Source organism: Saimiri boliviensis, chromosome 19 (assembly GCF_048565385.1).
Source record: "Saimiri boliviensis isolate mSaiBol1 chromosome 19, mSaiBol1.pri, whole genome shotgun sequence".
Taxonomy (NCBI): Eukaryota; Metazoa; Chordata; class Mammalia; order Primates; family Cebidae; genus Saimiri; species Saimiri boliviensis.
Genome location: NC_133467.1, coordinates 2273779 through 2299411, shown reverse-complemented (window position 1 = coordinate 2299411; position 25633 = coordinate 2273779). Strand labels below are relative to the sequence as shown.

The 25633-nt window shown below is 39.8% G+C and overlaps 1 long non-coding RNA gene and 1 pseudogene across 1 annotated transcript in view; both read left to right on the top strand.

Annotated features, from left to right (window-relative positions):
• The window catches only part of LOC141582227 (uncharacterized), a 35134-nt pseudogene extending 13396 nt beyond the window's left edge, over positions 1–21738 (top strand).
• LOC141582253 (uncharacterized) overlaps positions 1–25633 on the top strand; it is a 634729-nt gene that overhangs the window by 447152 nt on the left and 161944 nt on the right. The window lies entirely within an intron of this gene.

The following is a 25633-nucleotide window of genomic DNA, read 5'->3' as shown; positions in this document are numbered from 1 at the left end:
TGTGGCTTCACTCTTGTGATCCTGTCCTACTCCAGAGATGACAGGATTTGGTCTTAAGAGAAGAGATCCAGAGTGTCACATGTTGGAACCGATATATTGGTTGTGCTGGAATTCCCAGTGCTTACTCAAAGTTCCCTTTTGGTTCCATACTCTGACAAGATGAGAGCAAAGTGCCCTGGGTGATCCCAAGACTCAGGCTGTGAGGCTTCCCTTGCATATACCATGCCTTTGTCTACACCAGGGCTGCGTTTCTTGTCTACCCAAGAATCTGTTCTCCAAACCTCACCTTGCTCCAACCCGTAGTAATGGAGTGCAGTGAGGCAGACAAATAGAGGCTCTGCTCAGGTGGCCCCTTGAAGTGTGTTTGAGTCATCTGGCCAGTGAAAGGCATTTTCTTTAGAAGGAGAGGGGTCTGACTTCACAATGAACTGAGACTCTCAAGAGGCTCTAGTACAGAGTTGAAAAAACTTAGTGATTTGCTAAGTGTAGCAATAGAAGTACAGGAAACAATTGTGGGAAGATCAGATTTGTGGCTCAAATTCAGTAATTCTTCAAGGTTAGACTGCTTGTTCAGATCAAAATTTAAAAATAATATAGAACTATCTTCTATATCATTAATAAAACTAAGAATATTCAAACAAGTAAAAATTCATTGCTGGTTATATCAGCAGCGTTCTTCTTGTTGAAAAACTTTTAAGAAATTGCTGTATTATTTGAGTTTCATTTTTAATTTTTTTGAAATGCAATAATATTACTTTCTTTTCAGAATATTTATATTAATGGCTATCTTCTATTTATTTAAAATGCTACCAGTTTTCCCTTCATAATTGTAATATTTAGTTTGTCTTAAAAATAAATTTGTTCAAATTCAAAATTTTTAATTAAATACAAACATTAATTAAATACTGATGAAGTCAGTCTAGGACATGGCTAAAATCATGAAGGTTGTTTGAGAATTATAGGCAATTTGAAAAACACTGGCTTTAGAGAGAAAGAAATCTAAATATGATGTAGTGTGAGCAAAAGTCTACACAAAATTGGAAGAGCGCATGATCTGGTGATACAGGGTAGGTCATTATTAGGTGCCCATGTCTCTCTGAGTAAGACAAAGCAGGCATCTTCCCACTGAAATTTACACAAGAAGGCGGATGTTTCAACGTGACCACGTCTCTGTGCCTTGAGTGAAATCTCATTCTTAGTTAGGTTGTCTTCATACTTCATATTCCAAAAGGTGTTGGAGAAAGATTCACTGGATAAATTGGGGAGTTTCTTTGAAAGAGTCTGCAATTTAAAGTGAGCAGAGTGTCAGCTTTGAAATGAATAGCTTTGGGCTGAATTTCAGAATTCCAGCTTTATGTCAACTGTGAGGGAACTTGGGAAAGATTAAACACTCTGCTTCATATGTATAAAATTGGAATAGTAATCCTAAAGGAAGTAAGGAATATTAAATGAGAATATGTATGTATATGCATGTGTTGTATGTGTGTGTCTATGAAATGTATTTCTTGGGAGAAAAAAAGAAGGGATTTCTTTTTCATTTGATTAAAGGGGGTGATGATAAACGTCCTTTCAGTATGGAAAGGTTGACCCAACCACGCTTAAGGCTGAACATGACCTAAGAAAAAGGTGGATGTGATATGTCAGAAATTTTTGCTAGAGAGAAGTAATACGTTGAGAGCTTCTTGCTTTTCAGTCAGGTGAATTCAGGCAAGGGTAATGTAGCAATGTTGAAGGGAAGCAGGAGCAGATAAAGAGACCCACATGATATATCTCTAAGCCAAACCTCTTTGGATGAAGGATGGAAGGTAAGGATATTACATAGCTTGAGGGAAAATTGGAAAGAAAACGATGATGACTGCACCCTACATAATATACTAGGACAAGCCCATAAACGTGTCCATTGTCATCTTGAGTTTGGTAATAAATACAGCAGTGGTGTCTAGGTAGATGAGACTGATGAGATGGAGATGATTTTCCTGAGACCTGCCTATGTCAGACAGGAGGGGTAGAATTTCTCCATGCACCAGTGATCAGCACTGCAGTGCTGCAGGTCAGGATGAAGAGGCTGCCTTGCTGGACTTTGTGACTAAAAGCAAATGCCAACCTTTATGGGCTTGGCTAGAGTGGTCTTCGCTCTAGTGCGTGACCTGCTATATGACCACAACAGATTAACTGTACTATTTCTGGAAGTAGACAAGGATGACCAGTTTAACAACAGCCACTGGGATTCCAGAAGACACTCAAGAATTCAAAAAATCAAGACTCACTTTTTCCCCATCACTCGAGGTCATGTAAGCGACTCTCCTGGCATACATTCAGATGCCATGTCTGAGAAGGTGAGAGAGAAGGGAAGCAAGTTAGGAAAAGGGTATTTACGAAAAGAAGACTTTAAAGAAGCCACGCAAATAGCACTGAGAATTAGATGAACTTTGAATAGACTGACTTACGACATAGAATATTTAAATATGCAGATGCTGAGATATTAATAATTGGTAAGTTTAAGTTTCCTCTCTTACAAAGGGAAATAATTATGAGAAAAAGGATAATCAGATTAAAACTGATCAGTTATGGAACAATACAGCTGCTACATTTTCCTTGCTAATCTGAGTAATAGTATGATTAAATTATGTTTGTATCTCACGTATATCACCATGCTAGATGTATAAGATATTAATTTTTCTCTCTACTATGCTTAACAAATCAAATGAAAATATTATAGGAAGCTAAAATATGTCCACAACACACATCATATAGTCATGCCATCTTATCTATCTTACTTAGAGCATTGATAAGTGTGTAAGAATAATATTTTATGAGGTGGAGAATAATGACATGGGCCTTAAGAGTTTCTCTGTAAATTTCAGAATGCCAGCAAGCCTTCCATACTGATAGACAGTCCTATCATGTTTCTCTGGTTGTTTCCTGAGAAATACATAACTTCTTATGGAAATAAAGCTGATAGGTTATGAATTCTGTGCAGTAATCTCTCACCCATTTGCAGAGAGCAGACCTGAAAATAGGGCTACCGTAACAAGAAGCCAAGGAAAATCAAGATGCCCTGATAATGTCTGTTGAGCTGCGAAGGAAGCTTTACGTAAAGAATAATATTTTTCTTTACATAAAGGAAGCTTTACGTAAAGCTTCCTCTGTAATGGGACTTTTCAGTCACGTGAAAGACTGTATTTCATTTGTTGATAGTTTAGGTATTCTGTCACTTTTCCTGAAGGAGATCTGATAATAAAAAAAGATTTCATGGCCAGAGCAAAGGGTATACAGAGTTGGTTGAGTAAGATGCCAAAATTGAGTTTAGGTTACATAGCATTCAGCCTAATATTCCTCCCAAAGCATCCTGTGAAGATGGAATCTTGAAGGCTGGGGAAAGGAATTATAAGTGGTCTGGACATTAGTCCTGTCCTTTATTGTCTCCTTCAGATTTTTGTAAGTTTTACACCATAATGAAGTTCATAATTTTACAAGAATAAATGAATCTTATTTGAGGAACTTTATGAAAATTAAACTGCCTGAGTTTCACTTACCTGTTGTACTTTGCCAAAAACATAAAAAAAATCCCATTCAAACGTAAATATTAATAATGTTTTAGTTTATTGTTTACCTTTTATAGAAGTATGTTTTTATTTCTTAATCCCATTATATTCAATTTTTTTATGTTTGTTTTTTTTCCTAACCCGGCCTGCAAAAAGCACTTGACTATGAGATTTGTTGTGTGTTTGTTTCAGAATACCTTGTGATGAATTTCAAGCAATCACTCTTCCGAGAAGTAGAGGATGTAGCCATATGCTAAATGTTCAGTATTTTTCCATCAAGTAAGGAAACAGACTGGCATTCCAGGGTCCTTCATTCTTTCCTCCACGTTGGTCTTATGTGCTTCCATCCTAGGAGATTTAATGAGAGTGCCAATTCAAGAGAATGCTTCCAATTAAGCATTTAAAAACTAAGAAAACAGTACAAGCCTCACTGTTTTTAAAGTCAACTTTTATTTCTTCGTTTCTCATTTGATCCTGTTTACTTCTGGCTACTGAATGAATGCCTATGGTTTTACCCATCATTAAGAAATGGCGGAAAATTAAATCTCTAGCCCAGTGTTCTCCTGTAAGTCTCAAATTGGTATAGTCAGCCACTAATTTTTCTCTCCTTTTAACTGTTTAAAAAGTAATCCAAACTCAGCTTGTCTCAAATTGAGCCTATTTCCATCCTCTTCTATGATGAACAGTCTCCTATGGTTTTTGTTAAATTGTTCAGGAAATTAAAAGGTATCTGTGCTCAACACGCCATGTTTAATCCATTAAAGCTCAATTTTACCAGCCATATATCTTTCAAATCTGTTTAGTTCTCTCTATTCCCATGGTAGGCAGGGTTAAGTTCATAACTTGTCACTGTTGCTAGGACAAAGGTCTAGTGACCTTAAGATTGCCTGAAAGATGATTCATGTGTAGACGTGCCCTGGGTGATGTGGTGACTACTAGGCACATGCGGTGACGGAAGTGGGGCTAGTCCAAATTGAGATTTGCTGTGAGTGTATTTCAGAAACTCTGTGTGAAAAAAAAAAAGAAGCATAGAAAACGTACTATTAATATTTTATACTGATTATATGTTAACATGGTAATATTTTACAAATATTGGGTTAACTGAAACAAACTGTTAAAATTAACCCATTTCTTTTACCTTTTAATATAGCTAATAGAAAATTTAAAACAATGTAAATCTCTGGATGATGTTTCTAGTAGACAGGACTAGTCTAAAGTAGAGTTTTGCTGCCACGTGCTTCTGTTCTCCAGCTTGGCCGCATGTCGGCCTTTCACGGACTTCCCTGTGTCTGGAGCACTTCTTTGTCTTCAGCTCTGTGCAGCTGTCTTCCTGTCACCTTATGTACTCCAGTTTCTTGAGATCTCAGTTAAATCATCACATACTCAGAAAAGGTTCTCTTTATATCTCTGAGTAGCTTAAGTTCCTAGATTATGGAACCAGATGTTTTCTCTGCCATGGCATAGCTCACAGTAAAGATTTAATCTATATTTGTACGACTCTTTGTTAGTTTCTAGATTCTCTATAATAGCATAGACCGTATCTGGTTTTGATCACCATTGTATGCTCAGCAACTAAAGTAGTATCTGCTGTGTGCTAAGAGATTAAGAAATATTTAGGAATTTTTTAAAAAATAAATGACTGTTGATTTAAAAACATGGAAAACCAGCATTATATATTCATAAGCACCATTCAGTTACAGATTCTGAATGTGTCTGGCCAGACGTAGAATGGCGAAACTTGGAAACTTCTTTGCGTACTTTAGATTACTGTATAGAACATGCTCACTCTGCTTCCCTCCACACCCTCACCCTACTGTGGTCAGAACAGAGCATACTTCTGGTATCCTAGACTTGAACATCAGCACTGGATTTGATTTCTTCAAAGGGCAGTTGGGAGACATGGTAAGAAGAGACTGGAATTGTGTCTGTCCAAGGGGCTCAACTTCACATTTCCACCAGTACCATGTGGAGGATGGTTGCAGGAAAGCTGCTGCCCCTTCAGCCTGGGCCTAAGCCCCAGTGCAGCTCACAGCTTCAGCCCGGCCCAGATGAGCTGAACGTGAGCAAGAACAAACTGTTGTTGTAAGGCCCTGAGCTTGGGGGTCATTGGTTACACAGCAGCAGCGACTTACGACAGCTCCCATCTCAGGCCCATAAATGGACTTTTAACAAGCAAAGATAGAATATTTTGAAGAGGGGGGTTTTGAAGTGGATCATTAGATTTTATACTGACCAAGATACTCTTAAATGTTCCCCTGAGACTGACTCAATTTTACAAAGGTTTCTTTCCAACTATAAGTCTCTGACCACTCTTTTCTTAGAGCATTTCCTTCAGATAATTTTCTATTGTTAATACTTTCTCTGCCCTTTTAACATGTACGTTTTCTCCCAATGTCTCCTATTTTTACATCCCAGGATGTCTTTCCCAAAAACCTTAGAATGATCCCTTTTAAATGTTTTAATCAAGACATATAGGCCCCCTGTCTCCCAGTCTCTGTGGAAGGGTAGAATTCTGATTTTCGTAAACATCAATCTAGCACATGCAGATGGCATCATCACTTTGACCAGCTCCTTACTGATATCCTTCAGTGCTTTTCCATAGCACATCCCAGACTTACAAACTTGCTTATCTTTTGTCTCAGTAGAGTTGAGTATAATCTCTCTCTCTTCTTGCAGTAGTCTTGATCCCAACTGCAATAATCTTGAATAAAACCTTTCTTCCCTATTTAGATTCATCTAGTAAAATTTTTTTTAGCAATGCGTGTAGAATTGCTTTCTGGGGAAAAAAAATAGAACAAGTATGTTTATAAACAGTGTAAACATACTTTAAAGAGAATATTCCATGCTTTAAAGAGAATATTCATTTGTAATACATGTTATGTCCTTACTTCGGCAAAGGCGTATCTTTTGTGAAATAATGAAAGTAGCCGATAATAATAGTAGCAGGTAAAATCTATTGTATATTTACATTAAGTACTACCTTAAGGGCTTAACAATTTGTGATTTAAAAAAATTAAACCATGTTTTGATATGGCTAGTGTTGTACCCATTTAATAAATGAAGAAAATGAAGCTCTATGTGTTTAAATAGGTTCCCTCATGTCACAGTTGTAAACATAAATAATTTCATATTCTGGTCCATTGGTTGTAGAGAGAGCCCACATTGCTGACATCTCTTGCAAGCTGCATCTGTATACCTTGGTTAATCCTGTGTAATTTTGTGAATTATCACCTTCCCAAACATACTCGAGAAGAGAGCTGTGAGAAGTACAAATGTGTTTCTTTTGACTGTGTTAATGGAAGGCGGACTAAAAATACATTGAAACCTAATTGAAAATTTAAAGTAAGCGAAAGGCAGAGAAAAGCATTTTCTCTTCACTTTGGGACAAATATCTTATTTGGCTCAAGGCCAACCTAATGATTCCTAAGGTTTATCAATGACTTTGTTGAATTTCAAGAGTTTCAAGAAGTCTAACACAGAGATACATGACTCTGTCTATAGATTATCATTATATATATAAAAAAGTATACAGATATTCAAAGGCTTGACATTTTGTCTAAGTGAAACCAACTATTTAAATATATTTTGTTCAAATTGGCATTACCTGTCAACATTTTTTACATCATTTGGCCACCTCTTATAAGAAGTTAAAGCATGAAAGATAAACTGAACACGGCCATTATCTCTGTGAGGGATAGAATACTAACACAATATATTCTATGATAGTAGTAATTTGAGTTTGAAATTCTTTTGGCTAAATACTTGTAACATATATTTTAAGGCATTATCTCTAGTTTAATTTCATCTAAATTAAGGTTTTATGTATATAGTAAATAGTGTATATTTGTAGTTCCATAATGATATTATAATACTGAAGGATACCAAGGAACTTAAAAATATATTTCATTGTTTTTATCTCTAAAATAAAATCCTATTGAAAGTCATCAACAAACATACTTTAAATTAAAAAGAAAATGCAAGTCCTCCACTGATTGAACGGATCCCATTGGCCTGGGAGATCCAGAGAAAACACTGAGTTCCTGGCTACAATGGGAAGGGAGGTCAGACAGGACAGGCTTCGTTATGCCCCTTCCTTTTGGAGTTTAGACACAACTGACCACAATTAATGTTAAAATAGAGTCCAAAAGACTGACAAAATAGACTCCTTGTGGCAATTAGGTATCATATTATAAACAAAACGTAAGGCCATGCAAGGCAGGGGTAAGTCTACAGGACATCAATCTGGCTAAATAGGTCATTCTGACCCAGTATGTTGCTGCTGATCCTGACATAACATTCTTACCTCAACTTAAACATTCCTTTCTGCTGACTCCAAGTTTTAGACAGAGCCTTACTCCTTTAACGAATTACAAATTAAATAATCTCTGAATTTACCGAAAACCTCTAAGCCCTGCTTCAAGATATTTCACCTTTTCAAGCCAAACCATTGTGTACCCTCCCATGTATTGATTTATGTTTTTACCTGTAACTTCTGCCTCCTGAAATATATTAAAAAACCAAACTCTAATCTGACCACCTTGGGGCCACTTACACAAAGCTTTTTGAGCTTGTATTTTCCTCAGTCTGTGATCACTCAGATTGGCTCAGAATAAACCTCTTTAGATAGAATATTTTACATAGTTTTTCCATAAACAGTAAAATGAGAGAAAGGGAGGCATAATTTTTGCCGTATAAGATGAAGACAAACAGACAAGTGAAGACAAATTTGAGATGTATAAGAGAAAACTAGGGTGAAAAGAGAATATCACAAACAGAATGAGCACACTTGGGACACAGCAGGTTGGGGTGGTGGGAGAAATTTGTCCCGGAGTAATCTGAGTTTTAAGATTAAGCACAGCATGCCACACTCTGTACAAATATGGAAAAGGTCCATTACTGGGTAATTATCCATAGAAAGGACTCTTGGTACCAGTAGGGCAGTTCTGAAGCAGATGGAACAGTAAATGTTAAAGACCAGATTTAGGAATGAATAGATAAGAGAGAAAAAACAAGTTATTATGTCAATAGTCTGGACGGTAATACACAAAAGGGTAATTTGTAATATATGATGTAACGGATTGTTTGTCATATTAATAAGTGTCCTTCTAATCCTAAAGAAAATGAGAAATCTTAGAAGGATTTTAATACAGAAAATAAATGAGATATATTTTAGAAAGTATATTTTGACTACAATGAACAAAAAATGCACTGGACTTCTGGCTTTCCTGTAGGATGCTGAAGGCTAAAACATACATCACAATGTTGAAACAACAAGAAAAAATGTCTGACATTCTCAAGATTCATCATTTTTCTTGAGTCTATGAGAGAACTGAGATCATAGAACAACCAATTGATGCAGAATCTTAGAAAAGACAGTCATTTCTAAGAAAAGGGAGGCAACCACTTTTTTCACTGGTGAAGATGCTGTTGGACACCGGTAAAAAAAAATTCAGCGAAACCTTCTAACAAACATTGGAAGCTGAATGGAGGCTAAGAAGAGAATATCAAACCCCTGAGGTCAAGACATGAGGGGAATTTGCGTGGAGTCAGAGATTCTTCTTCTTAGGCGTTAAAAAAAAGATTGGCACAATTTTGGAGAAAGTTTTCCTCACGGTACAGCCTAGGGTGTTGGAACAGCAGCCGCTGTGATGAAGGTGGGAGATCTCGCCTTCTGCCTATCTCTGAAAGAAGAAAACACTGAAACTCCCCAGGGATGGGCCAGCGCTGTTGTCCTTAGGGCACCCTGAAAACTCCTTTCAATTAGGGAAGGCTGAAAAACCCTCTACTGCTGGATCAGTGGCAGGAAATTGTGCTGATCTAACGTACAGCTCTGGGTAAGGCAGGACCATGGGGCAGCCTGCTCCTGAGATCCTTGGACACAGTTCTGGGGCTGAGGTTGACCTGGAAAAAGGACATCTCACCTTTCTGCACCTCCACAGGCTACAGTGGTCTGCAAGTAACAGGGGTCTGCAGGACAGGTAACAAGAAGAGAGGCAGTAGTACGTGACAAAGTTTGTGTATTTGTCCCTGCCCAAGTCTCATGTTCAAATGTCATCCCCAGTGCTAGAGGTGGGACTGGTGGGAGGGATTGGATCATGGGGATGGATTTCTCATAGATGGTTTAGCACTATCCTTTGGTGCTGTCCTCAGAACAGTGAGTGGATTTTCAGGAGACCCGGTCATTTAAAGGTATGTGGAACCCCCTTCCACAGTCTCTCTCTTGCTCCTGCTTTTGCCATGTGACCTGCCTGCTTCCCCTTCGCCTTCTACCGTGATTGTAAGCTTCCTGAAGCCTCCCTGGAAGCTGAGCAGGGGCCAGCACCATGCTTTATATAAAGCCTGAAGATCTGTGGGTGAATTAAACCTCTTTTCTTTATAAGTTACTTTGGCTCAGGTCTTTCTTTATTTCAATGCAAGAATGGCCTAATACAGTATGGAAAGTGATCCTTGCTTGATTAATGTAGTATAAGTCATGGAAATCAATTTGGAGTCTAGTTCAACAACTGCCCATGTCCAGAGTGAGAGTTATACACATGTGCCATATATATATATATATATATATATATATATATATATATATATAAACGTGTGTATGTGTACATACATTTCCTCAGTTTCTCCATACTCATAGCAAACTTGCTTTCAACAGCAGCAAAAATATGGCATACAAGAAATCAAGAAAAAAGACTGGTAAGAGACGAGGCAAATGGAAGGAACTAGATCAGATGTAACGTAGATGATGGAATTTATCAGACAGAAAAGCTAAAATAAATATCACTAATATACTACATTGTCTATTGGAAGATTGGACAACATACATGAACAGATAAATAATTTCAGCAGAAAGGTGAAAAGTATAAGAAAGGATCAAAGGAAGTGCTAGAAAACCAAAACCAGAGTAATAGAGCAGAACCACTTGAAAAGGTTAATTTGTAGCCCTGAAACAGCCAAGGAAGGAATCAGTGAAATTGAAAAATGATCAGAGAATTCATCCAAACTCAAGTGCAAGGAGAAGATAAAAAAGAGAGAAAATAGAGCATTCAAGAGGTACCGGACAATATCCAACAGTTGCACATAGGTATAAATAGAATTTCAGAAAGAAAACTGGGCATGAGAAATATTTGAAATAATGGTTGACAAGTTTCCAGAATTGACAGCAACAAACTACAACAGGTCAAGAATACATAAAGCTGAATAAAAACCAAACCAAACCAAACATAATACACACAAAGAAGCCCTAGACATAGGATATTTAAACTTTTAAAAAATTAAGATAATAAAATCTTAAAGTAGTCAGAAGAAAAGAACCACCGTATAAAGAGGAGGAAAAAAAAGGAAAGTATGCATAACTTTTGAAAAACATATGTAATTGCTCTATAACATAACTGTGTAAACACACAGTGTCTTGTGTATTAGTAGCATGTGTGAAGGCAAAATATGTTACAAAACAAGCATTAAGCATAGTAAGGAAGAATTATAACCTAAGGTTATTACGCCGTAAGTGAGGCAATATTATTTGTAGTGCACACTGATGAATTAAAGATGTATAATATAAAATGTAAGGCAGTCATTAAAGTTTTTAAAAGACATAAAAATTAAGCCAAGAGTGTAGGTAAAACAGAATCATAAAATATATTTAATAAGAAAAAACATTTTTTGAAAGAGTGAACAAAGAGAAAATTAGAAAGTTTATGTAATCATTTGAAAGTTACAACAAATTTATTAGGTGTAAACACACCAATTAAGGGAATTGTGAGATTGGCTAAAAAGTACAATAACAAAACAACTACAGCCTTTAGAAAATCACCACTGTAAACAGAAAGGCAGAGATGGACTGAAGATAAAAGGATGGAAGCAGTGATGAAAGCATATACTATTCAAAAGGAAATTGGAAAGGTTTCCATAAAATTTCACCAAGTCGATTTCAAATCAAGTAATAATGGCAAGAGTAGTGAAGAATATTACATAATAACAAAAGTCAGTTTACAAGAAGATAAAGTCATCAATGTATGTGTATCTGACAAAAGTGCTTCATATACATTAACTGAAAACTGATAGAACTTAAAGTAGAAAAAGACAAAACCAGGAGTATAGTATAGGGTTCGGCATTCCTCTTTCAGTTACTGATAGAAGTAAACAAGAAATAAGAATACTTGAACACAGTTACAATTACAACTTCTGTAGGAATTCTGGTAGACACATCCAAGTTGAATTTAGAATTTATATGAAAAAGCAAAGAAAATAAACCAGCCAACACAATTTTGAAATAGTTTAATGAAGTTTGACTCCTCATAGTGTCTGGTTTCTAACCTACTAAATCTGGAATAGTCAAGTGGTTTTGGAGACAGGGAAAATACAGGTGAATATAACAGAATTGAGTTCCGACGTAGACCTGCACATACATAGTCCACTGATTTTCAGCAAAGGTGCAATGACCCCTCAAGGGAAAATAATTTTGTAACATGCTAAAGAAATTGGGTACCCATTAAAAAACATTGTGACTGATATCTTGCACTCTATTTAATAAAGATTAATGCATAACAGACCTAAATGTCAACCTAAAACTATAAAATTTCCGGAAGAAAAAACTAAAAGCATGAGTTATAAAATAAAAGGATAAGTTGAACTTTATCAAACCTGAGGACTAGTTTTTGAAGATACCATGAAGAGAATGAAAACTATGAGATAAAAATGACAGAAAGTATTTGAAAATCGCATAACTGATAAAGGATCTGTGTCTAGAATATACTCTTACCCAAAGTCATTAGTTTAGGGTGCACTTTTGCTGTTGCACGTCTGGTAGGTATAATGACAGAGATCCACCATTATAATATCATACAGAATATTTTTTTTCAGAGACGGTCTTGCTCTGTTGCCCATGCTAAAGTACAGTGGCATGATCATGGCCCACTGCAGCCTTGAACTCCTGGGCTTCAAGTACTCCAACCTCGGCCTCCCTTCTGGTGCATGCCATCATGCCTGGCTACATTTTAAAAATTTTGTATAAAGATGGAGTCTCACTGTGTTGCCCAGACTTTTTTTTTTTGGGGGGAGACAGAGTCTCACTCTGTCACCCAGACTGGAGTGCTGGAGTGCAGTGGTGTGATCTTGGCGCACTGAAATCTCTGTCTCCCAAGTTCAAGTGCTTCTCGTGTCTCATCTTCCTGAGTAGTTGGGATTAGAGGCACGTGCCACCACGCCTGGCTAACTTTTTGTATTTTTAGCAGAGACAGGTTTCACCATGTGGGCCAGGCTGGTCTCCAACTCCTGACTGCAAGTGATCTGCCCACCTCGGCCTCCCAGATTTCTGGGATTACAGGTGTGAGTCACTGCGCCCGGCCCCCCATACGGACTGTTTTTAATGCCTGGGAAATTTACTATGTTCCGCCTGTTCGTCCCTCCCTCTCCCCGATCCCTGCCAATCACTTACCTTTTTTACTGTCTCCTTTGTTTTGCCTTTTCTAAAATGTCATATATTTGTATATGTACAGTACGATGCTTTTTCAAGTTGGCTTTTTCCACTAAGTAATACGCGTTTAAGAATTCTCCATGTTTTTAAATGGCTCATTTTTTTTTTTTTTTTTTTGCACTGAATAATAGTCCATTGTCTGGATGTACCACAGCTTATTTAACTATTTACCCAAGGAATGACATCTTGTTTGCTTCAAGGCTCTGACAATTATGAATAAAGCTGCTATAAACATCTTGTGCAAGATTTTGTGTGGACATAAATTTTCAACTCCTTTGTGTAAATATCAAGGAATGTAACTAGATCATATGGAAATATAAGTTTAGTTTCGCAGTAAACTGCCAAACTGCCTTCCAAAGTGGCTGTGGCATTTTTCATTCCCATAGAAAGAAATGAGGTTTAGGATTGCTCCATATGATTGCCAGAATTTGGTGTTTCCAGTGTTCTGGATTTTGGCCATTCTAAGGGATGTATGGTGGGATCCTGTATTTAATTTGCAATTTTCTCATATGATTCGAGCATCTTTTCATATGGTTATTTATCATCTGTATAGCGTCTTTGGGAGTTATCTTTCAAAGTCTTTGACTCAACTTGCTTGAGTTGTTTGTTTTCTTATTAAGCATTATATTTTCTATATATTAAATTTAGCCTAAATGCTTCTTTCATAATATTTAAAGCTTTGTTCAGAAGGACGTTCTGTGGTGAGAGAGAGAAAAGAGGTAGTGTATACAAAAGAAAGATCATTAGTATGCTTTTTTTAAAAATCTAATTTTTCCTAAAGCAGAGTCACAAAGTAATACCAAAAAAAAAAAAAATGGGAATATGTGAAAAGTAAAAGAAATAAGAACAGCTGGATTTTCTACCATTGAGACTTTTCCTTTTGTTTTTGGAGGATAACATGATTAATAATACTTAAACATTCTGTCACAGGATCCTTAGGGTGTCTCTTCGCCAGCCAGAAACCTCTGTGGCTGGCAGAGTCTCTGCGTTAAGTTTTCCTTGTGCCTGCTGGGCTCCTTCCACCCACTCGGCTGGGAAGGCAGCCCTTGGCTCACGCTATGGGCCTGGATCCCATGCCTACCAAGGGCAAGCCAGGCGCGGAGTGGCAAGGGGTGCGTGAGCAAATGAACAACAGGTCTGGCCACTGTGCACAGCCAGGCATGCTGGCAGCTGTGACAAGGCAGGCAGCTCTAGGTGCTGGCACAGATGTCCATTCCCTGTGAGGTTGTGGCTGGACCAGAGGAATCGCAAGTGGCTTCTCCTGTGGGCACCAGCAGTGGATAAAGGGACGTGGTGGTGCCCAAAAGCTCAGAGACGCCAGGAACCTCAGAGCCCCCAAAAGGATGTTACAGCATGTCACGCCTTGGCTCACAGAGCCCTGACGTCTGTCTGGGCTCCCCAAAGAGCCACAGCTCTCTTCCCCTGCAGTGCATTGAGCTGAGGGGCATGTTTCAGAAGGTCATGCTTCAGCCTGTTTATGTTACAGCTTTCAGTCCCACTGCCCAACTCTGGCCCATGGCTCCTGGGCTGGCCCGGCTCAACTATTGTTTCCTGCCGTGTGGGACAGCTGCCTGGTGCTGGCAGAGGGCAAGATGGCTATTCTGTTACAGACCCCCTAGCTCACACCTGCAGCTTAGCAAGCCAGCCAGAAAAGTGTCACAGCCCTTTTAGCTTCCACCAGTTGGCAGGTCCCCAGTTCTTGTCCCATGTCTAGGAAGAATGAGGTTTCACAGGCAACTGGAGAGTGAGCAAGTAGGAGAGATTTATTTAGTGTCAGAACAGCTTTCAGTGGAGAGGAGACCCAAAGTGGGTAGCTCCTACCTGTAGGCAGATTGTCATGAGGCATATCTGAGTCTGGCTGAATCTGGGGTTTCTGATGGGCTTAGAATGGAGGAAGTGCATGGTGATTGGTCTATGGGCAAGAGGAACTGCATGCTGATTGGTTCATAGGCAGGCACGGAGAAAACACCGCTTAATTTGCCAGAAGGCATCAATCAAAGAAGTTCTCATTCCAGGTTGTGGACTGGCAGCCCAGCCCCCTGGCTTTAGGCCATCCCTGGCTTGAAGGTGGGGTTCACCAGGGACATATTTCCTCACACTTAGAAAACTGCCTGTCTTTGCTGGGCGCAGTGGCTCAAGCCTATTATTCCAGCACTTTGGGAGGCTGAGGTGGGCAGATCACGAGGTCAGGAGTTCCCGCCCAGCCTGGCCAATATGGTGAGACTCCATCTGTACTAAAAATACAAAAATTAGCCAGCGTGGTGGTGGGTGCCTGTAGTCCCAGCTACTTGGGAAGCTGAGGCAGTACAGTCGCTTGAACCTGGGAGGCAGAGATTGCAGTGAGCCAAGATGGCGTCATTGCACTCCAGCCTGGGCAGCAGAGTGAGACTCCATCTCAAAAAAAAAAAAAAAAAAAAATCTGTCTCCCCACTGCCAATGCCACATAAAATTTAATTGTAAAATATTCAAAGCAACAATGTCAAGTTTTTGGTTAGAAGCTAATTTAAACCTAAAAAGCACAATTAGGCAGTAAAATATTGCATATCATAACCTTATGTATCATATGCAAATAATCTTTTGTAATTTGATTTTTTTCACCCTCCAGCAAATAATTTTATAATGATTTGAGGTCATTCATGCAGATAGCAGGGACTGGCACTAATATTCACATGCCTAAATTTTGGAGTTAGCATAAGAATTTCTTTCTGACTTGCAATTTCACTTTGAAAATGAAACTTTTCTTCCTAAATGTTTTCTTACTTTCTTTAGGATGATTTCCATGAGACATTGTAGAATTTCTTTATTGACTCTTTAACCTTCTTTCAGAACCTGAAACATAAACTTGCAGAGTCCCCGGTGTACCTTTCTTACCAAAATGCTACTGCTTAGAGTGCTTTAGCAGCTGGACTTAAAACTTAATGATCAGACAAAATAAAATTACAGCCTACCTAAAGGGGCAAACAGTGAAAGTTTATTAAAAAGTTGAGAGCAACAATGAAAGGAAATGAGGGACAAGCAGGTGACTTTAGAGATTCAAGTGCGTGGTTTGACCTTTGACTTGGGGTCTTATACTTCGGCGTGCTTTTGGGGTTGAATCCCTGTTCCCTTGATGCTTCTCTTGGGGCGGGCTGTCCACATGCACAGTGGCCTGATGGCACTTGGGAGAGGCCCCATGCACAATACGTTTTCTGAAATTGTGCACATACTCACTTAAGGCATTTTCCCCTTACCAGTCAAGCTTCCCCGAGAAAGATCGTGTACTCTTTGGCCGTTAAACTCTGCCATCTTGGTGTGTTTGCTTGAGCCCACTTGCCCAGCTCCTGTGATCTTATCAGGAAGCGACTGACTACCAGTGTCACGTGTTTTCTGTCTGTTGGGAGACCGCCTTTCCCTCGCACAGGCTGTGACCCATTATTATTTTAAAGTCAGTTCTAAGTAAACCACCGACTGTTACCTGCCATCCCTGCTGCTGGTGGGGCCCTCCCACCCTGCTATGTCTGAGTAACTACCTACTGTAACACTTGAGGAAAAAAGAAAGACAGTAACATGTATTGTACAAATAGCATTTAAGCAAGTTAAATATATACAAGCAATACATTTTATTCCTAAATAAGCCAGCTACAAAGAAAAAAAGCTACATGCCTCCCTCACAATTTTCTCTCAAAAAAATTCCTTGGGGGCCTCAAGATCTTCACCCTAAAACAATTCTGCTGATTTTTACCGTGGCAGTGTAAATAGATACCTTATCTTCACAGGTGAAGCAGGATGAAGGATGGACAGAATTCCAAGTCATTCCTCTGCTCACTTGAGGCAAATGCATATCGGATGACTTCCTCTGTTTTACTGTTTAAGTGGAAATGCAGATTCACTGAGCCAGACTCAAACATTAGTGACTCTTTCTCTACCTCCCTTTCACATGTAAATTGTGTATCCAGTAAAAGGCTGATCAAAGACTCAAAAGAATGCAACAGTTGTCTCTTACCTATTAACTGGATGCTCCCCTTTGAGTTGTCCTGCCTTTTGGACAGACTGATGTACATCTTACACCTATTGGTTGATGTCTCATGTTTCCCAAAAATGCATACAACCCAGCTATACCATGATTACTGTGGGTACATGTCAGTAAGACCTCCTGAGGCTGTGTCACAATTGAACCCTTATCCTTGACAAAATAAACTCTCTAAATTGATTGAGACCCATTTGAGATACTTTTGATTCACAAAGGACACAGAATTAGAGAAGAAAAAAAAAAAACCTATCTTTTTTTCTTTTTTGAGATGGAGTCTTGCCCCGTCACCAGGCTGGAGTGCAGTGGCGCAATCTTGGCTCACTGCAGCCTCTGCCTCTGGGTTCAAGTAATTTTCCTGCCTCAGCCTCCCAAGCAGCTGGGACTACAGGCCCCTGCCACCATGACCAGCTAATTTTTTTTGTATTTTAGTAGAGAAGGGTTTTCACCATGTTGGCCAGAATGGTCTCAATCTCTTGACTTTGTGATCCACCCACCTAGGCCTCCCAAAGTGCTGGGATTACAGGTGCCTCTCCCAGCCCTGCTCCTGTTTTTTTAAAGTACTTTTTCTTACATTTCACTGATATCATCAGATGACTCCCATGAGCATCCATAAACTAGTGTTGATTGAGATCAAACCAGATTAATGTTGAAATTTTATCCCAAAATGCATTTCTTTGAAACATTTTGAAGTAGCCGTGCCTGACAGAAGTGGCCCTGCAAAGGTGTCTTTTAAGTGAGGGAAATTTCCATCTGTAGAGCTCTCCATTAATGCAGCCAGAGCCACCACCACCCTTTCTGTGCCTTTCCCAGGATCCAGGAGACACTGACACCTTTTAAAGTTTGGAAGGAAGTATTTACCAAAGCTTCGCCAACATCACAAGGCTGCCTTTGCTAGCCAGGCTTCTTCCTTCCTCTCCCTCTCAGCCCGTCTTGCCGCTAAACTGACTTGTATCTGACCATGCTCTTGAGTCTGCATTATATTCTGTGGCCTCAGGATAATGTGTCAGTTTCTGTATTTTATTCTGAGGCACCCATGTATACACATTAAATAAATGTGTATTTTTTTCCTCCTGTGAATCAGTCTGCCTCATGTCAGTGATGATTAGGAATCTTTAGGGGACCAAGAGCCTATGACCCTCATAGCATAGTGGAACAAGCCAGGCGATGATCAGAACTGCTCTGCTCTTCTGGAAGGTGCAGTGAAGAGAAACCAGGAGCCCTTTCTGCTGGCAGAGGCGTAAAAATTTCCTACCTGCCAAGCTCATGGCCGCTTTCTCAGCGCACTCCAGCTGAGTGGTAAATATGACTGTCGCATCTGCAAGGTTTTGATGAATGTGACAAAAGGATTTTGAGGACTAAGCTTGCGTTGCAGTGACCGGTGGACTTGTGGTGCTTTGAGGCGCGGATCTTCATATTGTTTGGCTCCTTTGTCTCAGAAATGGCCTTTCTGTGTCGCTGCCCTTTCCTCTAAAGAGGGCACGTCGGGTGGAAGCCGGGCCTGGAAGCCCCATGTGCTGCTGTTGTCGCCAGCGTTGCGGACGGCTCAGGTTTTTGCTGTTCTTACTCGACCGACGTCTATGAAGACAAATGCTCTGGGTCCCTGACGTAAGAACTAGATGAGGTTTCCCTTTCATGTTGTTCTGTGTCTTGGGAGCCTGACTTTCTGACTGTGTGGGTGTACTGTGTCTCAGTCTCCACTATCCAGAGGGTGTGAATGTTTCCATTCATGTCAGGTGGCCAGGCTGAAGGAGCTGGGAATTGGAGACTTAATACTTTAAGGAACACGCTTTTCATACTGAACACGCCAAGCTACCGGGGAGGTTTTGTTTGAAAATTTCCCACCTCTGTGGGGCCTTTTTCATCTTTTACTAACTGAAGTTTATTTCTGACAATTATTTGTGGGCATCATGTGTCTGTCTCCTGTATTCCCTCTCTAGGTATAGGATGAAAATCTGGAAAATTACCACCTAGGCTTTAAAAAGACTTTTGGATTGAGTCACTATTAGAATAAATAACACCATTGAAAATTCTAACTGTCAGTGGCCGAAACATAGATAGAAAATATTTTAGAGATCTCTTATTCTAAACAATTGACAGGAAGGTTAAATTTTTAAAAGACACGTAATAGTTCCGCGGCTAGCCTTCAGAATTCTCTTGAGAAAAGATTTGCCGTGGTTAAGTCAAACCTTCGTTAAGCCATGTTGGTTTCACCTGGGAGGCTATGTTTGGTAAAGAAAAGCATAAAATCTGTGGCTAAAATCTGTAAATAAGAGATGGAAAGAATTTTTAAAGAGCCCTATAGTCAAAATCTGACTTAATTAAAATGGATATTTGGGACACACATACGCACACACACACGTAAAATTACAGATGACTTATGTAATTTAGGCCTCTGTGCTCACCCTGTAAAACCTCCTCAGTCAGCTGAAGTCTGTGTAACTGTCTACTTCCGCTTGTTTCTGTTTCTGCTTGCCACACTGTATGCCACACGTGGAGCCGAAAACAACAGAGAGGAATTTCTAACAGCCTGAGACTCCTCGGGTTACAACGGAAACGATATCAGCCTCCTGTGATTGAGAAGATCCTCTGTTTTTCCTCATGGAATCCCAGGATTTGCAAGCAGCCAGCTTCTACTCAGGTCTGAGAGCTCCTCTCCTTTTCTATTGCGTTATCTCATCTTTCCGACTTTTGAAGCTATCAGAAGTTACGTTAGCAGAAGATCTGAGACCTCGGTGCATGTAATAGCTAGGTGATAGATGCACTTTCAGACATGGCTAGTGCCAGTTGCTGACGGTAAATAGTTATTACCCTCAGGGCTACTCACTGCATGTTTAAAACAAGAAAGTATGCAGTTTAAACGCCTAGAAAAATGTGTCTGTGACAGAGGACACTGAAACACGTGGCGCGTTCTGCTCGTGCGGAAGGTCTTTCTCTCTGGGGACCCCAGATTCAGTGTGCGGTCTTGTCTGAGCTCCGTAGTCCGATTCTAAGACAGAGGCCAGGCCCCTCGGAGCTGGGACTGCACCTGCTGCGATCCTCGGACGCCGCGGAGCTGGCGGCGGGGGCGGCTGGGGAGGCCCCGGCGATGTGACCGGGCCGCCGTCGCTCGTCTCCTCGTCTCTCCTGCCGCGTCCTGTCTCGAAAATAACTTCTTTAGTCTAAAGAAAGAAAAAGAAAAGCCGTCCGCTCTTCTCGCCCGCTCTTCCTCTCAGCCTTCCTCCCGGGGAGGAAGCCCGGGGTGGCCGCTCCGCCGAGCCCCGGCCGCCCCCGTGCGCCCCTCCGCACCCGGGCTGCCACCACGGTAGGCGACGTTGCTGCCGCCGTGTCCTTCATCGCCGAGTGCCTCCGCGCCAAGGGGCTCGCGAGCGAGCGACAGCTGCAGACCTTCAGCCGGAGCCTGCGGGAGCTGCTGGCAGAACATTGTAAACGTCGCTGGTTCCCAGAAAAGCCGTGCAAGGGATCGGGTTACCGCTGCATTCGCATCCACCGTGACACGGGTCCTCGGAGTGGACTGAGCGGTCAGGAGCTGTTCCGGCTCCTCCCGAGTGAACTCGCACTCTGGGCTGCCCCTACGAAGTGTCCTACGGAGTTGCAGAGGGTGGCTCCACCTGTGCGCTGTGCGAGGCCTCACCGGCAGCAGGTAGCACCCAAAACGGCAGCAGCGTGCAAGCGGTAGACAGCCGAGTCCGCTGGAAGGAGGGACTGCTCGGGGGCAGAACGAGCCCTCCAAAAACTACGATATGATGACTGTGTCCGGTTAAGATACAGTCTATGGATGGATCATCTCATAATGATGGATAAATCTGATTTTTGCTTTGGGTGGGCTCCTCTTCGGGATGGATTATGGAGTTTAGACCGTGTCACAGCTGTGAAGATCTGGCACAAGATAGAGTGGTAAAAAAATTTTTTTAAGTGACAGTGCCATCGTTTGGACAGTACCTTTCAATGATTAATTTTAACAGCCTGTGAGTCCAAGTAAATGATCACTTTATTTGCTAGGGAGGGAAGTCCTAGGGTGGTTTCAGTTTCTTGCAGACATACCTAAATTTTTACATCAATCCCTTTAAAGAAAATCTGTATTTCAAAGAATCTTTCTCTGCAGTAAATCTCGCAGATGAATTTGCACTATTACACTTGAAAATTGTTACTGTTAACCTTTTTGGCGGCTCAATAGGAAAGCTAAACGTTTCAAACATGATAGTACTGGAAATTTTACAAGACTTTTACCTAGCACTTAAATATGTATCAATGTACATAAATACAAACTAGTAAGCATGACCTGGGGAAATGGTCAGATCTTGTATTGTGTTTTTGGCCTTGAAAGTAGCAAGTGACCAGATTCTGCCTTGGCAACAGGCTTTAAAAAAGACCCTTAAAAAGTCACTGTCTCAACTGTGGTGTTAGCACCAGCCAGCTCTCTGTACATTTGCTATCTTGTAGTTTTCTAAGACTGAGTAAACTTCTTATTTTTAGAAAGTGGAGGTCTGGTTTGTAACTTTCCTTGTACTTAATTGGGTAAAAGTCTTTTCCACAAGCCACCATCTATTTTGTGAACTTTGTTAGTCATCTTTTATTTGGTAAATTATGAACTGGTGTAAATTTGTACAGTTCATGTATATTGATTGTGGCAAAGTTGTACAGATTTCTATATTTTGGATGAGAAATTTTTCTTCTCTCTATAATAAATTGTTTCTTATCTTGGCATTTTAAAAAAAGAGGCTAAATTAAAAACTATCTATGTAAATAAAATTGCTCTTAACAAAACTCAGTGATTGACTTCTCTGATTTTGTGTTGCCTTGGAATTCGTTTCAATCTTCCTCTAACACACCCAAGCTTTTTCTCTTTCTCTGTGCTTTGAGACATAAATTTGCAACCCTGCTTTCTCCAGACCTCAGCGAGGGCATTAATCATCGCCTTGTGAGGCAGATAAACTTTAACCTTTTCACGATTTAATCCAACTGTCTTTTCACCTAGTGAGTTTATCTGTCTCATGGCTAAAAGTTAAAAATCGAAACTACAAAGTCTTTATGATGGCATATGTCTTTATGTAAACATGAGTATATGCCTGTGTACTGTATATATAGGTATCAAATTGACTTATTTATTAAGTAAATAAGCCAAAGTGCTTTTCTGGTTCACATTATTTTATTAATTTTTGGTAAATAAAGATAATGTTGAAATTACTGGTAATGTAAAATCTTCAGAATTTAGACATTTGGCCTGAATTAGTCACTGTCTCTACTAGACGTTTTAAGATACAAAACTTTGCTTCTAACACTTGCTTATCTATAAACCTCTGTCCTTAGATTTGAGCCTTTAGGACCTGATGAAGATTAGCTCCTGGCATTGTCTTTTGCCCTTGGCTCTGCAGCTGGTGCATAATTAAAATTGCTTACCTCCCAGGTTTCTCACTGGAAATAGGAGTTACTCATTCACTCTTAAGTTAACATAACAATTATGTATGTAATTAAAACCACTAGACACAAAGCGTGTTGAAGAGGTAGGATTTGCTTTTGGTTAAAAAAATGTTAACAGACGTGGGAGTGGGAGTGTGTTTTTTTTTAAGAGAAGGTAATTTGATCTATAGGTATTTAAGGATTGTTTTAAGGTGAAGAGTAATAGGACGAAACTCAAGTTTTAAGCAAGTTGTGCAAGCCTTCTAGAAGACTGACCTTGTCAAAGGAATTCTGTATGTGAGCAAATTGGTTAAAATTTAAAGAGGATTATTTAGATTTTCTATAAATTAAATATTTAAGTAAAAAGCACACTGATACAAGGCCATCATCTAGGCCCCTGGGTTGAAGTAAATGGGTTTTCTTGGAGCATCAATCTGCTGTTTTTTAGAAAATGATGAAGAGGTGTAAAAGGTTTGTAGAAATGTTACAAATCTTAGAAATCAGTTGAAATCTTATGATTTGTTTGTAAAGTTTTATTAAAAATTAGGTTTAGCATTAATACACTGTAAAGGGTAAAAGGTAAAATTTGGTTTTCTCTTGAATAAGGTGTAATATTGAGACACAGGGAAATAATTGTGTTTACCTTTTCAGTAAGGTGCAAAAAAAAAAAAAAAAAAGGAGAGATAAGGAAATGGGTTTAGCTGGGCTTATGCTGTTTTTATTTGGTCTTAATGTTTTGGAAAGTGAATCTCCAAAAGGAAACAGAGAGCAGAAAGGACTTTGCTGTGTGGTTTTAGTGCCAGCTTAGCTGCAGGACAGCAGAATATCAAGTGCACTTCTAAGGTTTCCGGCTTCAGGCCTTGCCACCTGGACAGCATTTCCAGACCTGCCTGGGGCCCGGTGGAACTCGGTCCTGAAAGGAAGAACACAGGACTGGCTAGTGTCACCACCTGCTGATTGTTTAGCCCTAGGACCTTGGACAGACATAGGTAGGAGCCAGGTACTGGTTATAGCTGGCCTTGGGCAAGACCTAGTGATACGCTGACTTCCAGCAGTGGTGGCCATAGGGGCTTATTTCACCCCTTTTCTGGCTCCAGGCAACTCAGTCCAGTCCAGTCCAGAGAGACAGAGACAGAGGGGGAGAGAGAGAGAGAGAGAGAGACAGAGAGACTTCACGACAGTAATAGAGCAAGAGTCTCTGCCTGGCAATCCAGAGAATTCTTCTAGACCTCATTCAAGGCTACCAAGGTGGTGCCTCTACAATTCTGCAAGAGATACAGGGTTATTGGGCTTTAGGTGTTCCCTGGACAGCTGCAGTGACCAGAAATTCAGATCACAACACCCAGGTCCCTGCAGATACCTGGAAAGCCTTCAAAGAAAGATGAGTACAAACAAGCTCACACTGCAAAGACTGCAGTAAATCCCTAACTCTTTAATGCTCCTAGACACTGAAAAAAATTCACAAGCATCAAGACCATCCAGGAAAACATGACCTTGCCAAATGACCTAAATGAGGCACTAGGGGTCAATGCCAGAGACATAGAGATATGCGACCTTTTAGAAAGAGAATGCAAAAAGAACTGTTTTGATGAAACGAAATTCAAGACAACTCAAAGAAGGAATCGACAATCCTATCAAATAAATTTAGCAAAGACGTTGAAATACATAAAAAGAATCAAGCAGAAATTCTGGAGTTGAAAAATGTAAGTGACATACTGAAGACTGATTTTGAGTGTCTTAATAGCAGAATTAATTAGCAGAAGAAAGAACTAGTGAGCTTGAAGACTGTCCGTTTAAAAATACACGAGCAAGGAGGAAAAGAAAGAAAAACAATGAGGCCTGCTTACAAGACCTATAAAATAGCCGCAGAACAGCAAGTCCAAGAGTTAATGCAAACCAGAAAAGAGCAGGGGTAGCTACGCTTGTATACTTTTATAACAAATAAATGTGAGGACAACTATAAAGAGATAAAGAAGGTCATTATATAATCATAACAGGGTCAGTTCGGCTGGACAAGATGACAACCGTGAATATACAGGCACCTAATACTGGATCACCCGTACATGTATCAGGCACATATGATTGGAGCTTAGATATACCCCAAAATACTAATAGCTGGAGACTGCAACACTCCACTATCAGCATTGGACAGATCTTCCAAAAAAGAAAATAAAACATTGAAGTTACTATGTACTATAGATCAAATGGACCTAATAGTTATTTACAGAGCATTTCATAAAACAGCTGCATAATACACATTATTTTCCTTAGCACATGGATGATTCCCAAGGATAGATCATAAGTTAGCCCACAAAACAAGTCTTAAAACAGTCAAATAAAAATTAAAATAATATCAAGTATCTTCTCTGACTACAATCATATAAAACTAGAAATCAATAAGAAAAATTTTGGAAATTATAAAATCAAATGGAAATTAAACACTATGCTCCAGACTGATTAATGGGTCAATGAAAAGATTAAGAAGAAAACTGAAAAAATTCTGGAAACAAATGATAATAGAAATATGACATCTTAAAACATGTGGGATATAACAGAAACAATACTAAGAAGGAAGTTTGTAGCCATGAGTACCTAGATGAAAAACAAGAAATTTTTCAGATAAACAACCTAACAATGCATCTGAAAGAACTAGAAAAGCAAGAGCAAACCAAATCCAAAGGTAGAAAAAGAAATAATAAAGATCAGACCAAAAATAAATGAAATTAAAATGAAGAAAACAGGCCGGCACGATGGCTCATGCCTGTAATTCCATAACTTTGAGAGGCTGAGGCAGGTGGATCACTTAAGCCAGGGGCTCCAAACTAGCCTGGCCAACATGGCAAAGCCCATCTCTACTACAAATACAACAGTTAGAGGGGTCTGGTTTATGTGCCTGTAGTCCCGGCTACATCAGGAGGCTGAGACACAAGAATCGCTTTAACCGGGGATGTGGAGGTTGCATTTAGCCAAGATCGTGCCACTGCACTCCAGCATGGGGCAACACTGGGGTGACAGAGCAAGGCTGTTTAAAAAAAGAAAAAAGAAAATACAAGAGTCTTGAAAAGTTGATTTTCTGAAAAGATGGCCAGGCAAAGAAAATGTGAACAAAGTCACAAATAAAATCAGAGATGAAGAAAGAGACATTAGAATTGATACCAAAAAAATTCTAAGGATCATTAGAAGAGAGGCTACTATGAACGACTGTATGCCAGT